We start from the raw sequence: 15,698 nt of genomic DNA, 5'->3' as shown, positions 1-15,698 counted from the left end.
CTCAAAGGGCCCCAAACAGAAATCATTGTCTTTCCCCACAACCCTATGTCTCTTCTAAATTTCCCTATTTCTGCTGAAGCTGCCATCATTCTTCCAGCCTCACAGGTTCATAAATTCAACTCCTCACTCTCCTCACATATTCCATCAGTTGCCAGATCTTAGAATTTCTACTTCCACATTATCTCACATATCTGATAACACTTCTTAACACTATATATCATCTTAGTCCAGACTCTCTCAGATTCCTGCAACCTTCTAACTGGTCTTCCTGCTTCAAGTCTCTCCATATTTCAGTACATCCTCACAAAGCTGCTAAAAAGTGATCTTCCTTAAACACAGATCAGATCATGTCACTCCCTTAATTCAATTAACTCCAGTGGCTCCCTATCGCCTCTAAGTTGAAATGTAAACTCCTCTGTTTGGCTTAATTTTAAAGCCCTTCATCACCTACTCCCAACCTGTCTTTTCAGCTTCACTGTACTATTACTTCCCCTCCCATATTTGTTTCTCCCATACGTCACCTTTGTCTGTGCCTTTGCTCTGGCCATTTCCCATGTCTGAAATTAACTCCCAACTCAACCCTTGCCTAGTATTTCTCTTTTCCTTCAAGACACAGTCTAAGTACTACCTTCTACACAAAACCTTTCTTGATGCCCCACCCCCAGTAACATATATTTAACTACCTTGAATTTATCAGCACTCTCTATATTCTCTCTATACTTACATATGTACTTGTTGTCAACCCTGCTAGAACATAAGCTCCTTGAGAGTAGGGATTATTTTACTGCTTTTATTTTTAACCCTAGTGCCTGACACAGAGTGGGCTCTTAAATAAATATTTGCTGATTGGTAAACCCAGATAAGAAAAGCAAGTTTGAGCATGATGAATTGGAAAGAGTACAAAATTTGTAAGAAAATAATCTGAGTCTGAATCCCAGTTCTACTATTTATGACATATGTGACCGGCCTGGTCTCAGCTTTCTTATCTATGAAGTGGTAGGCTTGGCCTCCATGGTCTCTAAGGTCCTTCTAAGCCTGAAATGCTAAAATCCTTGCTCCAAAAGGATCTGTGCCTAACTTAGAGTTCGTTTACAAGAACAGTGTCAAACTGAAATAGAAACAGGGGTGTAAAATCCTACATAATCCCTGAGTGCCATACATTGACTTAAAAAACCACATATCAGCATTATCTATGCTCTACTGTATTTTTATTTCATTAAATACATTTTAATCTGGTTCAGACTACAATGGGCACTAGGAAGTGTTGTAGGTTGCAATGGGGTGTTTGACATCTCTGGTTTACAAGAGAATGGATTTGAACTAATGATGGTGAACCCTAGATAGATTTTTGTGAATCAAAGATGGCTGATTTCAAGATTCTCTATTTAGATATTTTTAAAACTATTACTTTCTTAAGATATGAATAAGTAAAACTGATGAAATGCATGGGATACAATCAGTTATGTGTGGGAAATCAGGACTAAAGAAATCCTTTGGATTCGGTAGATTTCCATTCCAATTTGGCTATTTGCCAAAATCCAACAACAGCACCAATAATTCCAAACAGCAAATAATTTGATATGGTATTTGAGGCATGAATGAATGCCAAATAATAAGATTGATCTTTTTTAAAAAAGTCTCTTTATCCATTATTTCATTGACGTATGTATTCTACTCTACTGGTAGAACTCATACCCTATCCCTGCCTTCTCATCTTCCTTGATTCTTGTCGATGTCTCTTTAAATCTTACAAAAGGCCTTCCTATGGTTCACAGGCTAAGAACAGGAAGGACCTTAGAAGTCTAGGCCAACCTTTTCTTTTTACAAATGAAGAAACTGAGGCTCAGAGAGGCTAAGTGACTTCTCCAAGGTCACATAGGCACTAAGTGGGAGATCTGGGATTTGAACCTAGGTCCTCTGACTCCAAGTCCCATGCCCTTTCCATTGTACTATGTGCACAGACTCTCAAAACTTCCTCTTCTTCCAAACTTCCCTATGAATGTCAAGGACATTACCATCCTTCTTGTTACCCAGTTTTCATAACTTCAGTGTCATCCTCCCTCCTCACCTTCCTCACACAGGCATCACTTGCCAAATTCTGTTTCTTTCTCATCTCTTGCATCCATTTCCTTCTCTGTCCATCTGTCATGCTTTGATCGATCAGGCTTCCTTCTTCTAGTGGCCATACAACTCTTTGATAATATTTTATGCTACTCTCTACAACTTGCACGTCCAAATGATCTTTGTTCTTTTTAAGCAGTCACCATAGGACAACTTATTCTAATGTTATGACATGGCTCAAAAATATCCCTGTAACTCCTCAAAGTCTATGAAGTATAGCATAATCTCTTGAATCTCTTCCCAATAGTTGCAAATCTAAATCTTTACCCCCTGACAGTGAATTTGGTTTTTGACAAAACTCAAAAGTCAGAGCCAACATGGGATAGTGGAAAAGATGCTGCATTTGGAATCAGGGGATCTCGGTTCAAATTCTAGCTCTGTCACTTATCTGTGTAACTTTGGATAAATCATTTAACTTCCCAGTCCTCAGTTTCTTTATCTGTAAAATGAAGATGTTGGACTAGAAGGCTTTTTGGGTTCCTTCCAGCACTAAGTCTATGATCCTAACATCATTGGGAACCAAGACTGGTGAACAAAGTATGTGTTTAGTCTCAGTAAAATAATTTGGGGCCAAGAACTTTCCTTGAGTGGCTCAAACTGGTTCTGAAAGCAGTCCCCAAAATGGTTTCAGAAATGGCAGCATCATGGGGTAAAGCAAAAAGTTAACTTGTGATTTTGTCAGTGTAGAAACTTCATCTGCTGAAACAGATTGGGAATTCTCTGTGACTTACAGACTTAAAGAGCTGTTTGGGGGCACTAAGAGGTTAACTGACAGCTAGTGTGTGCTGTTAGATGGAGCCTGAGAAAGTCCTGCAGCTGTGCTGACTAGATCCACTACAAATTTATGTTATCTGATCTCAACTGAGTCCTCACTGAAGAAAGTAACCTTTTATTTCTCTTTAACTGATTTTCCAGGCAGCTAGCAGATGCTGTAATGGATAGAGAGCCAGGCCTGGAGTCAAAAGACCTGAGTTCAAATCCAGCCTCAGCCGCTTACTAGCTATGTGACCGTAGGCAAGTCACTTCACCCGGTTTGCCTCAGTTTCCTCATCTGTAAAATAAGCTGGAGAAAGAAATGGCAAACACTCCAGTATCTCTGCCAAGAAAATCTCAAATGGGGTCACATAGAGTAAGTTACAACTGAAACGACGATTTTCCGTCACACTCTCCACACGCGTTTCCAGCTTTCCCTTCATTCCTCAAGGCTCCAACAGGATGCTTCCTGGCATATTCTTTGCTAGGCTCTTCTCCCCTTCTCCTCACAACCCTTGAGATAATGACCCTACTATTGCCTCCTACCCCAGTCTCAAAGAGGCAGTCCTTCTCAATATGGTCAACTCTACATTCACCCTTGATTCTATCCCCTCTTCTTCTCCAGTAAACTGCCCCCACTCTCATTCCCTCTCTCTGATATTCCATCTTTATCTATTGGTTCCTTCCAGGAAGCTTAGAAACATATTCAAGTCTCTCCTATCCTCAAAAAATCCTCACTAGATTCCCTCCTATCATCTTGTATCTCTATTCTTTTTCTCAGCTAAACTTGAAAAAGCTGTACACACATGGTGCCTCCACTTCCTCTTTCTTGACTCCCTGTAATCTGGCTTCTAACCTCATCATTTCACCAAACCTTTTCTCTCCAAAGTTACCAATGATCTCCCAATGGCCAAATCTAATGGTCTTTCCTCAATTATGATTCTCCTTGACCTCTCTTCAACCTCTGACACCACTGACCGCCCTCTTCTAGACGATCTCTTTTCTTTAGGGTTTTGGGAGACATCACTATATCCAGCCCTACTTAATCTCTCTTCAAAGTTCCAAGCCTGCATCGACAATTTCCTCCTAAAATATTTTCCAATTGGATATCCTATAGGCATCTCAAGTTCAATACATATAAGACAAAACTCATTATCTTCCCTCCAAACCTACCCCTCTTCCAAACTTCCCCATTAATGTCAAAGGCATCAGCATCTTTATCCAGTTTTATGTTAGTGTCATCCTCAATCACTTGCCAAATCTTGTTTCTCTATAACCTCTCTTGAATCCATCCCCTTCTCTTTACTCACATAATCACTGCCTAAATTCAGGCCCTCATCTCACCTAGATTACTGCCACAGCCTTCTAATTGCTCTCCTTGCCTCAAGCCCCTCTCCACTTCAATCCATCTTCCACCTTAAGTGAATTTCTGGGCGGGGGCAGGGGGGGGGGCAGCTAGATGGTGAAGTGGATAAAGCACGGGCCCTGGATTCAGGAGGACCTGAGTTCAAATCCAGCTTCAGACACTTGACACTGACTAGCTGTGTGACCCTGGGCAAGTCACTGCCCCACCAAATAAAAAAAAGGAAGTGATTTTCTACAGGGTCAAACCCCACCCCCTTGACAAACTCCAATGGTTACTTATTGTTTCAAGAATCAGATATAAAGTTCTCTGCTTGACAGTTAAAGATCTGTACAATTCAGCCTCAGCTCCTTCCTACTTTTATGTTTCATTTCCCTCCTTTTGCTCTTTGATCCAGTCATATGAATCTACTCGCTGTTCCACACACACACACACACACACACACACACACACACACACCACCAAACCTCTCATCCCCACCACACCTTTACATAGGCTGTCTCTCACACCAAGAATTCACCACCTGACACCTTCTAGTTTTCTTTAAGATTCAATTCAAGCACCTTCATGACGCCCTTCCGACCCCCCAAGCTGCTACTATATACAACCCCTCCAAAACTACTTTGTATTCATTTTGTGTGTATTCTGTATGAACACATACATAAGTATGTGTATGTTGTTGTTCAGTTATTTCAGTTTTGTCTGACTCTTGGTGAGTCCATATGGGGTTTTCTTGGCAAAGACACTGGAGTGGTTTGCCATTTCCTTCTCCAGTTCATTTTACAGATGAAGAAACTGAGACAAACAGGGTGAAGTGACTTGCTCAGGGTCACACAGCTAGTATGTCTGAGGCTGCATTTGAACTCAGGTCTTCTTGACTCCAGGCCCAGCACTCTATCCACTGTAGCACCGAGCTGCACCATGTATGTGTATGTGTGTGTATGTTTGCGTGTATATATGTATGTGTGTATATGCATGTATATCCGTTCCTTGAAGGCAGGGACTGTTTCACTTTTGTCTTTGGATTTCCAGTAAGTGCTAGTAGGAAGCGCTTAATAAATGCTTGCTGACTGTTCTTTCAGCATCAGATCCAAATACTGACTCCAAAGCTGACCCTTTATTCACTATGCTATAGTGCTTCTCAACACATTTATACAACAATGAAATAAAAAAAGTCACCAAGAACGGAAGCTACATTAGGGAAGGGATAGTAATCCAAGCCTAGGAAGGTCTCACTATGCTATCTCATAGTCCCATACAGCTAGAGTACTGCATTCAGTTAGAGGTACCACATTTTAGAAAGCCAGAGAGCATCCAGAGATGGGCAACAGGAATAGTGAAGGGCCTCATGGGCATACCGTATAAAAACTGGTTGAAGAAACAACAGATATTTAGCCCAGAGAATGCTTAGGGGGAACAAGATAGCCATCCTCTGGAAGGGTAAGACCAATTTTTCTTGACCAATGAGGGCAGAACTAGGAGCAAGGGGAGAAAATTTGCAGAGCTGGATCCTGGAACAACGCATAAAGAGAAACTTCTTAATAATCAGAACTATGCAAAAGTGGAATGGGCTGACTCAAGAGGTAGGAAATGTCCCCTCACTGAAGGTCTTCAAACAAAAGGTAGATGACCAATTGCTGAGGATATCATGTTAATTTTGGACAAGATGACATCTAATGTCCCTTCCAACTTTGGATCTTTCTAATCAGGTTTGCTTAGGACATATTAAAATAGTTTGGATTTCCTGAGCACACAGCAAATTAAAGACGAGCAATCCACATTATCCTTGTTATTGTATACTTCTGGCTGCAAATCAAAGTTTAACTGGGGTAAGGAGGGGTAAGGAGATAGCAATCATTCTTAAAAGTTCTCTCTCAAATCTCCCCTCAACAATTTCAATGACAAGTCATTCTCTCAAAGTAAGGCAGAAACTCACACTTACTCAAAAGCTGTTCTCTTATTAGTAGGTAGGTTAAGCGCAAGTTTCCCAATTTTAAGTAGAAGAAAAAGGTTTCTCCATATAGATTTGAAGCGTTTTAACTTCTAGAGGAGAGGTGACTGGCTTTGTGTGTATTATCTGGCAAAATATGTACGCTCCATAAATATTTCAGCATCATGAAATTTAGAGCTAGAAGGAAGGAGCCTTCAGGATCATTCAGTCCAAGACCCCTCATTTTATGTTTGAAGAAACTGGGACTCACAGAGAGAATTAAATAATAAAGCCAGTGGGGCAGCTAGGTGGTGTTGTGGATAAAGCACTGGCCCTGGATTCAGGAGGACCTGAGTTCAAATGCGGCCTCAGACACTTGACACTTTCTAGCTGTGTGACCCTGGGCAAGTCACTTAACCCCAACTGCCTCACCAAAAATAAAAAATAGTAAAGCCAGGATTCCAAAGGAGGTCTTTGGACTTTAAATCCAAGGCTCTTCCCGGGACACCATAGAATGAGCATCTTCAAAAGGAAATTAGAACGAACCTTAAACATTTTTCAGCCGGGATATTAAAGGCAAAGACAAACGGCAGTAGCCAATGTCTAGCTTCCCTTTTTAGAATACTTCAGTTTGTGGAATTTCAGGGCCAACTTTCTCGACAATCTTGCCTAAATGCTAAAGCCTTTCCACAAGATGAAAAAGTGGTTTCCTTTTCCCCGTCCACGATACAGATAGCCCAAAGTAAACGGGTCTGAGCAGGAAAGCAACAGGTTAGAGAAGTTGTGCTGATCCCCACACCACCGTAAACCGATCCCACAATGACTGACCAAGAAAGCTACAAACCAAAAGCCTGACCTACTCCCTCATATCTTACTCCTCTAAGCTCTATAAAAGTCCTTCTTTCCCTTTTCTAGGGACACTGGCTAGGAGGAACGTTGGACAGGTGTAGAGAGGATAAGGGGAAGGGGGTTAGAGGAGCTCGAAGGGAAAAGAGAGAGGAAAAGAAGTGAAAGGAGAAGGAGAATAGGAGAAAAAGATGGGAAAGAGAAGAATGAGGAAAAGAAAAGGGGGGAAGTAAAATAAGGGAGAAACTAGGGAAAGAAGGGGGACAAGAAGGGGAGAACGACGGGAAAAGGAATGGGGGAAAGAGGGAAAGGAATGGAAAAGGGGGAAGAAAGCAAGGAGAGAAAGAATTATGGAAAAGGAGAGAAAGAAGCAGGTTAAAGAGGGGGAAGAAATGGAGAAAAGGAGGGAAGACGGAGGGCGACAGGAGAGAGGAGAAAAAGAGAGAAGGAAGGTTAAGAGGGGAGAAAGAAGGGGTGAAGCACGTGGGCGCCCAGCTAGTCCGCTCACCCCCGGCCTGGGCCTGACAGCGAGCGTTCCGCACCTTGGCGTTAGGCTGCCCGTGCGTGTGTCCGTCCGTCCGTCCGTCCGTGGGTCCCGAAAGGGGCAGGTGGGGCCTGTTGGCAGGGAGGCCGAGGAGTCAGGCTGAGGAAGCTCGGGGATCCGCTGCCGCCTCCTCCTTCAACTCCACAGAAAGGAGTGTCCTCGCCTCCCGGGCTGGAGCCAAGGCTGCCCCAGCTGCCTGACGCACCTCGGTCCCGGCCACCGCCACCACTGCTGTTGCCAAGGCTGCTCAGCGCCAGGGGCCGCACTCCGCCCCCTCACGACCCCCTTCCCTTTCCTCCTCCCTTTCCCCACCCCGCCAGCCTTCCTCTCCTCCCCTCCCTCTCCTCTCCTCTCCTCCCACGGGCTGGAGGGGGGGGGGGGGCTGTCACGTGATCAGCGGGGGGCGGAGGGGGGAAGGGGGGGGAGGCGGGTGCTGGGTGGAACAGAATCAAGGGTACAGGAAAGGGTCTCCTCCTTGTCCCGGTCTCTCTTCTCTTACATGATTGGCCGGGAAAATTGCCCCGATGGCTTTTGGGAAACCTCTTCAGTCATGGAGGGCCCGGGAAGCCCCAGGACCTGCTGGGAGTTGTAGTGTACAATGTAGCGGGAGGGAGTAACTTCTCTTCACTTTCTCAACTGCACTAGAGGCAGAACGGGCTCTTCTGGGAAATGTAGTTCAGAACGCCAGGATTTCTTTGAGATAGTTCCTCCTTTCGTTGCACAGAGGAAAACCCACAATAGAAATTTTCCTCTTAGGGTCTTCGCGGCAAATGACCTTCCAGACCATTTAAACTGGAAAGAAGATGTATAAAGGTGAGATAAAGAAAAAAGAAAAAGAAAAAAGAAACGTCACTGCCTAATACAATGATTCTACAGGTTACCCACCTGGCCGCCACATTAAGGCTCTTCATGGTTAGAGGTAGTCGACTTTTCTTGTACTCTCTTGAGAGGTAGAAGGTAGCAACGCTTCTGTGTCCCCTTTAATTTTGTTTAAGTTGTGAGCAACGGCCCATTTTAGGTAACTTTCAGACTTCCATTAGGTGTACTCGAGCAGTTTAAAGTTGCAATCAAATGTACTAGAATTTACCTGACACACTTACATAGGCAAGTTGCTATGTCTTCCTCTTATCTGTCTTAGTTCCTCTGTATGGGCTCATTACCATAGAATGTCTGAACTGGATGGGATCTTAGTCCAACTGAGGAGCAGAATGAGGAAGTACTTTGCTTAAAGTCATATAGCTAGTTAGTTATTGGTGTAGTTATGCCTTCAGCTCCCTCCTCCCCCAGGCCATAGTTATTTCCACAACACTGCACTAAAATCCCACCATGATAATATGACAATTGATAATAGGGCATGGCCAGCCAGATTTGAAGTCAGGAAGACCTGGATTCAAATCCTACCAAGAATACATATTAGCTGTGTAATCATTGGAAGGGAAGCCCTTTCTCCATAATTTCTTTCGAGGTGGGGGAAAGGAGAAGATGGGAGGGCAGTGAAAGTAAGTAGAAAGTAGGAGGGGAAAAAGAGAAAATGCCATCCATTCTACTTCCACAGCAAGCATGGACACACGACTACTATCAACAGCCAGTCCTGTTGCTAGGCCAGACATGAAGCCTTGAAAAGTGGTGATGATGGGTAAGATGGTTCTCATTTTAATTTTAGTCAATTTCTTCTGGAGTAAAACCAAACCAGTGGGTGGTGGCATTTATCCAAAGGGTGAGGTTAATAATCCCCATTCCTGGAAGCCCTTATGAGTATTACAATATGGACGGCAATGGGACAGAGCTGGCAAAGAGGGGCTTAGCAGAGAGGGTGACAGATCCATCCATCTGTTCATCCACCAATAAACATTAAGGGCCTACTACTCACCAGGCACTGTACTAAACACCAGGGATACCAAGACAGGTTGGGACCTCAAGTAGCTTACATTCCAACTGGAGAGACAACCTGATTTTATGGATATAAAAAAAGACCTAGACAAATCAAATGCAATGTATCCTTGGAGTGGAAGCCTGCTGCGGGGAGGGGACCAGGAAAGGACTCCTGTAGTAGGTGATGCTTGAACTAAAACTTGTAGGAAACCAGAGATTCCAGGAGTCTGAGGTAAGGAGGTAGTGCATTCCAGGCATCTGGATGAGATAAAAAACATCACAACTAGGAGTTCCTGTAACTATAAATGAGATCACACAGTTGCTATGAATCCCAGAGAATGAAGCTAGGCCAGCATCCAATCAAATCAGAGAAAAAAAGGCAAGATGTGAAGTCTGAGTATGCAGAAGTCTGCAGTCATTGTTAGAAGTGTAGATTGGTCAAAAGGGCACAGGCTGTTTGGGAATCCAAACACAGAAATAGGGGTCAGGGACCAGAGACTCAGACCTCACAGGAGAGCCCTGGGGAAAGTATAATCTAAGTGGTCAGGCAAGACTCAGGGGGGAAGTGACACACTGGAATCTGACTGTTGATCCTAGAACGGGGACTGGTTACCCTCTGCCCTGCTTTTAACAGGCTTTAAAGAGTGTGTGTGTGCCTGGCAGAGGGCAAAGTCCTCTGGTAAACAGCTGCTCAGTTGAGACAGCTGTTGTGCTTATGTTACTAAAAGATGAAAAAGAGAGGCTCTTTTCTCTTCAATGCCTAGAAAGGTATGTTGTAGCATTCTCTTGGATTCAGAGTGGAGAATCAAGTTATATAAATACACTTCCTATTTTGGGGATGCCAAATGAATTTTAGATGCTATGACAAATGTCATCATGGAGATAACTTTGCTCAATGATCCTCTGAGTATTAATATCAAATGAGGTTTAGAAAAAGAAGACATATTCACCTAAGTTATTCCTCAGTGTCATGGAAAGTGTCCTTCACGGAATCCAAATGGAAGAAAAATTCCCTCCAGATGACCAGGCCCTTCAGATGCTACTGTTCGGATTATATTAAGCCCTAGAACATTACAGGGCTTCCTTAGTGAACTGTACAGACTAGCCATTGACACTGGGGAAAAAATTTTAAACTTAAATACAAAACAAGACAAGGGAAAAAATATTGACATGTACACAGCAGAACACAAGAGAGGATTCAATATAAAACGATCATGGGAAAATATTACTGAAAAAGGGTCAGTGCCCAAATTATCATCTACAGTTAGACAGAGTGCTGACTAAGCAGCCCTGTCTCCTGGACTATTGCAATAGTTTCTCATTTAGTTTCCTTGCTTCCAGTCTCTTGCCTCTCTAATACATTTTCCACATAGCTATCAAACTCAGTGTTCAAAGACACCGGTCTGATTATGCCAATTCCCTGCTCAAGAGTCTTCTTCAGTGGGCCTGTTGCTTCTCGGATAAACAAAAAACTCTTTAGCCTCTCCTCTCCACCCAGGCTACAACCTACCTTTCCTTTCTTTCCCCTAATTTGAAATAAGACTGGAAAGGTAAAGTGCTAAGCACTTTATGAAGATTCCTTTAATCCTCACAACAACCCTGGGAGGCAGGTGCTGTTATTATCTCCATTTTATAGTGGAAGAAACTGAGGCAAACAGAGGGTAAGTGACTTGCCCAAGGTCACAGAATTCAGGGTCACACAGTTTGAGGTCGGATTTTAACTCAGACCTTCCTAAATCCAGATCCAACACTCTATCCACTGCACCACCTAGTTGCTTTACTGTCCTTTACACATTCTGCTATAGAACCTGGGACTCCAAAAATAAGCTTCCCAGGTTCAAGGTTGTGTTTACTTCTTCTCAAGTCAGCCGGAAGATACAATTAGTTCAAAGCAAATGTATTTAATGAAATAACATCATGGAAAAATTTGCAAGAGAACACCGCCCCCCCCAAACCTGTGACCCCAAATAAACACAACAAAACCTGATGATACCTGCTGGGAGTGACACCTTGAAATGCTTGTCGGGAGCAGCCAGGAAGCAAAGGAGGAAGAATCTGACTGTGCCTGGGAATTCATTCATGTGGGGAGATGGTCTCAGGGATGTAGCACACATGCATTTATCTAGGTTTTCTGGGTGAGGCCTGTGAAGCCAAGACAGTGTGAAAGAGTGAGTAAAACCCCCAAATTGTGCTGGATCTTTCTTGTTATGGAGTTTCGGACACAAGGGTTTCAGTAGATAACAAAAGATGGAAGGTTTGACTACATGTGCTAAGATTTTCCTTGCTGAGGAAGACAGACTGAACAGGAGGCAGCAGAGAGCACAGAAGTGGTCAGCACAGGGTACAGGTTGGAGAAAGTGAAGATTAAGAGGAATTAGAAGAAAGTACCTGAGTGCCCTAAGGCGAGAGGCGGCTAAGGCCCTTATTGTATTAAAAAAAGTTCTAGGCCCAGCAGGTGGGAAAGAGACAGAGTGGAAAGAGACGCACTGCAATGCAGTCAGGTTGTACCTTTTATTTCCCTGTATTCTTAATTTTCAATAGTATCTCATAAATAAACTCTGCTTTGATTATTTAGCTAAGAGGCTTCTTAATCTTTAGCTTATCAATTTGGAAGTGGAGCAGTGTGGTGGAACTTTAGAAACGGCCCATGCTAAGTGAATAGCAGTCAGATAGCCAGTGAGTCAACAACCCCAGATTAGTCCTCCAGTCAGCTTTAGCCTCAAATTAGTCCTAGTCATTTAAAATATTCTCACATTTGAATGGTGACCGCGGCAGGACTTGCAGCCCAATTATAATTTTTCTAAACCTATGATTTTTCATAAGTCCAAAATTATATCATTTTTCCAGGTTAGATATAGTTATGAATAATAATTTTTTTTATACATCCAAGGGTAAACAAGTGATCAGGGTCTCACTTTCCCCCTCTAACAGCTGGTCTTCTACTTCAGCTTTGTGTCTTCCTTTAGTATACAGTTTTCTAGGACCAGAGAGGACCCTTCAGAAACAAGCTTGGTTTTCCAGGGCTACTTTGGGGGTGAAGTGGGGGTGTCGCAGTACTATATATAGTTTGAACCCCCCACTACTGTAGAGCAGTCCTACCAAACAAACAGAAATGTTTTTTCTATTTTGAGGTTTTGCATCACTGCTCTGATTTTTTCTCTTGTAACAGGATTAATGCAGAAATAGGATTAATGTTATTATGTGTATATATATGTATGTGTATATATCTATATCTATATCTATATGTACAGAGATATATAGACATAACCTATATCAGATTACCTGCTGTCTAGGGGAGGGGGGAGGGAGGGGAGGGAGGGGAGGGAGGGAGAAAAATCTGAAATTGTAAAGCTTGTATAAACAAAAGTTGAGAACTATCTTTACATGTAACGGAAAAAATAAAATACCTTATACATTAAAAACAAAAACAAAAACAAAAAACCAAAAAACCAGAAATGGATCCCAGGCCGCATACTGACATAGAAAACCACAAATTAATGTTATCTTTGTTGTATTATATCTTTATTTTTTTAAACACTTCCTAATGACATCAATATAGTATGTCTCCCTGAGCAGCTGTGGTCTAGCAGGGGTCTGTCACTTGTTCCCAAGCTCACCCACTGAGCCCTCAGGGCCACCTTACTGATATTTCCATCTGATGACACTTGCCCAGAATCAAAGCGATCACACTCAGTGTCACCAGTGTCTCCATCCTGGAGCCTGTGAGCCACTGCCTGAACCTGAGTGACCTTTATCAATGGACAAAGCCTCCCCAGCCTGGCCTAGCTCTTCTCCCTGAAGGATCTGCCCTGCCTGAGGGTCTTGTGGCTGGTAGAGAAACTCTGCTGTGGCCCTGACCTGGGCATTACAGATGATGCTCCTCAACATGCAGAAGCTGAACAACTAGACTGTTAGCAAAGAAGAGTCTTGACTGCGGGTGAGGAGATCACAGCTGCTCCTTCGAGATAGGGTTCTGAGAACCATCCTCCTGAGCTCTCCTGTGAGCTGAGCACTACGGACTCCTCCACAGACATTGAGAGTGACCTGCACAAGAAGAGCTTGGAGGAGGCCAACAAAATCCGGAAGCAACTTGACATGAAACCTCTTCCCAGGAACTGGTTTTCCTCCTTTTCCCCAAGAGCATCAGTCAGTAGAAGAGGGTCAGTGTGCCTGGGAGCACTCTCCCATGTACCCAGTGCAAGGGGTGGGCCTGTGGGAGCCCTGGAGCTTCCCATTTATTCTGAGGACACAATAGCCTGAATGCTGACCTGATGATTCTGAAGGAACTGGACACAGAGGGCCTGGGACTTGTCCAGCAGACAGTTGGCCACAGATTCCAGGTCCTTCACAAACAGGAGCTGCAGGAGGAGCACTGGGGTCCCAGCCTGCTGTGTCTGCCTGAAGGTTCTCTCGTGCTCATGCCCACCCTCCCTACCCTAGCTGAGCCTGGAGGGGGCCAGGGCTGAATTTGGGCCTCCCAACAACATCTCCCTTGGACAGACCTGTGCTTGGAAGCCTTTGGCCAAGTATAATGAGGACTTGGCCTGCATGTTCATCCTGTTCAGCCTGCCACAAAGCTATTCATCACTCAGGTGGCTGGCCAGTGTCCATGAGTTGATCATGCCATTGACCAACTGACCCTCTTGCAGTTATTCTACTCATTCTTCTGGCCCTGTGAGTTTGATGCCTCTGATTTAGAGCATCCATGAACTAAGTGAAGCCAGTCCCAGGAGTGATCTGGTGCTTAGGGAAGTATCCTGGACTCTGAAAACAGAAGTTCAGGCTGGCCCTGCCAGGATCACATAGGACCAGTGAGGACCTCCCTGCCTGGGGCCACAGAAATCCAAAACCACACTTGCCACTGTGGGCTCACATACAGGCTGACTTCCTAGGGAAGAGGCAGGAGGTAAGAAGCTCATTTCGTTCAAGTTTATTTGTTTATTAGGCAACAGGGCAAGAGTAGAGGTTGATTGAACTGGGCTCTTCAGTAGAGACCAAGATGAGTCGGCTTAGGGTGGCTGAGGCACACCCATGTAGGAAGTCAAGGTCAAAGTTCATGACTGCATTCCTACAGTCTCTAAGTAGGAAAAGATAGCAGCTTATATGCTTAGAAGATCTGTGCCAGAGAGACCAAGGGTCCTCTTTATCACCCTGAGACAGACACTGGTTGGTTCCCTGTGACCCAGTAAAAAGTTGACTTTGCTACATAGTGAATGGAATATGATATGATATGATAATAGCTCCTGGAAAGCTTCCCTGAAAATGCTTGCTTTAATCTCTCTGTCCTTCTCTGTTTCTCTGTCTCTCTATGTCTCTGTGTTTCTGTCTCTGAGTCTCTGTGTCTCTGTCTCTGAGTCTCTGTCGTTCCCCCCCCCCCCCAGCCATTCTCTCTCCCTCAAGAATCTGGGCCAGCTTCTCTCTCTTAGTCTTTTGCTATTATCAGTCATTTGAGGGAACCTGGAGTAAGTAGTAGAAAGAGCCTCAGGCTAGGAGTTAGGTAGACCAGTTAGCATAGGATGCTTTGCTCCAGTGTGCCAGCATTCAGTCCGGGTGGGGCAACCATTGTCTCTCTACCTCACTTTGCATTTCTCTGCCAACCTATACCCTACATGGCACAGCCACACCTAGGACCTTCATTCCTAGAGTCTATTGGTTGTGGTGCCCCTCTCTCGGGCCTCCACTTACCCTCCCAATGCCTCTGAGGTTTCAGTCTAGACCCTTCAGGAGATGAGCTGCCTTCATCTCCCAGCATCACTTTATGCAGAGTCAGAATATCTTTTCTATTGTCACCACGGCCCTAACCCACAACTGAATTTGCCCCAGGTGCCAAGATTCCTGATTATGGCTCTAGGTAATGACCCTAGCCTTTATCAGTTAGAATTCATTCTGTTAGTTCCAAAGGGCTCATGATGGAAAATCCTCTCCAAATTCAGAAAAAAAAAGAACTATGGAAGCTAGATGCAGACTGAACCATACTATTTCTACTTTTTCTGAGGTTTTTCCCTTTTGCTCTGATTCTTCTTTCACAGCACAGAGATATGTTTAATGTGATTGTACATATATAACCTATATCAGATTGCTTGCTGTCTTGGGGAGGGGGGAGGGAGGGAGAAAAATTTGAAACTAGAAATCTTAGGAAAACAAATGTTGAAAACTATCTCTACATGTAACTAGAAAATAATAAAATACTTTTATGATTAGAAAAAAATTCATTCTGTTGGGCGGTTTTCAGAAGAAGAAACCAAAGCTATCTATAGTCATATGGAAAA

At 43.8% G+C, this 15,698-nt stretch overlaps 1 protein-coding gene and 1 pseudogene across 2 annotated transcripts in view; one reads left to right on the top strand and one right to left on the bottom strand.

Annotated features, from left to right (window-relative positions):
* MTM1 (myotubularin 1) overlaps positions 1-7,836 on the bottom strand; it is a 110,097-nt gene extending 102,261 nt beyond the window's left edge. Inside the window, exon 1 of one of the 2 annotated variants that reach the window (XM_043974301.1) lies at positions 7,522-7,836. The gene's annotated coding sequence lies outside the window, so the exon portion shown is untranslated. The remainder of the gene's footprint in view (positions 1-7,521) is intronic. The other variant, XM_043974300.1, reaches the window with a different exon arrangement.
* A 1,486-nt stretch (positions 7,837-9,322) lies between these two features.
* LOC122733968 lies at positions 9,323-13,895 on the top strand (annotated as a pseudogene).
* Positions 13,896-15,698: the final 1,803 nt, after the last annotated feature.

Source organism: Dromiciops gliroides, chromosome X, assembly GCF_019393635.1.
Source record: "Dromiciops gliroides isolate mDroGli1 chromosome X, mDroGli1.pri, whole genome shotgun sequence".
Classification (NCBI taxonomy): Eukaryota; Metazoa; Chordata; class Mammalia; order Microbiotheria; family Microbiotheriidae; genus Dromiciops; species Dromiciops gliroides.
This window is presented reverse-complemented; position numbering and strand designations above follow the sequence as displayed.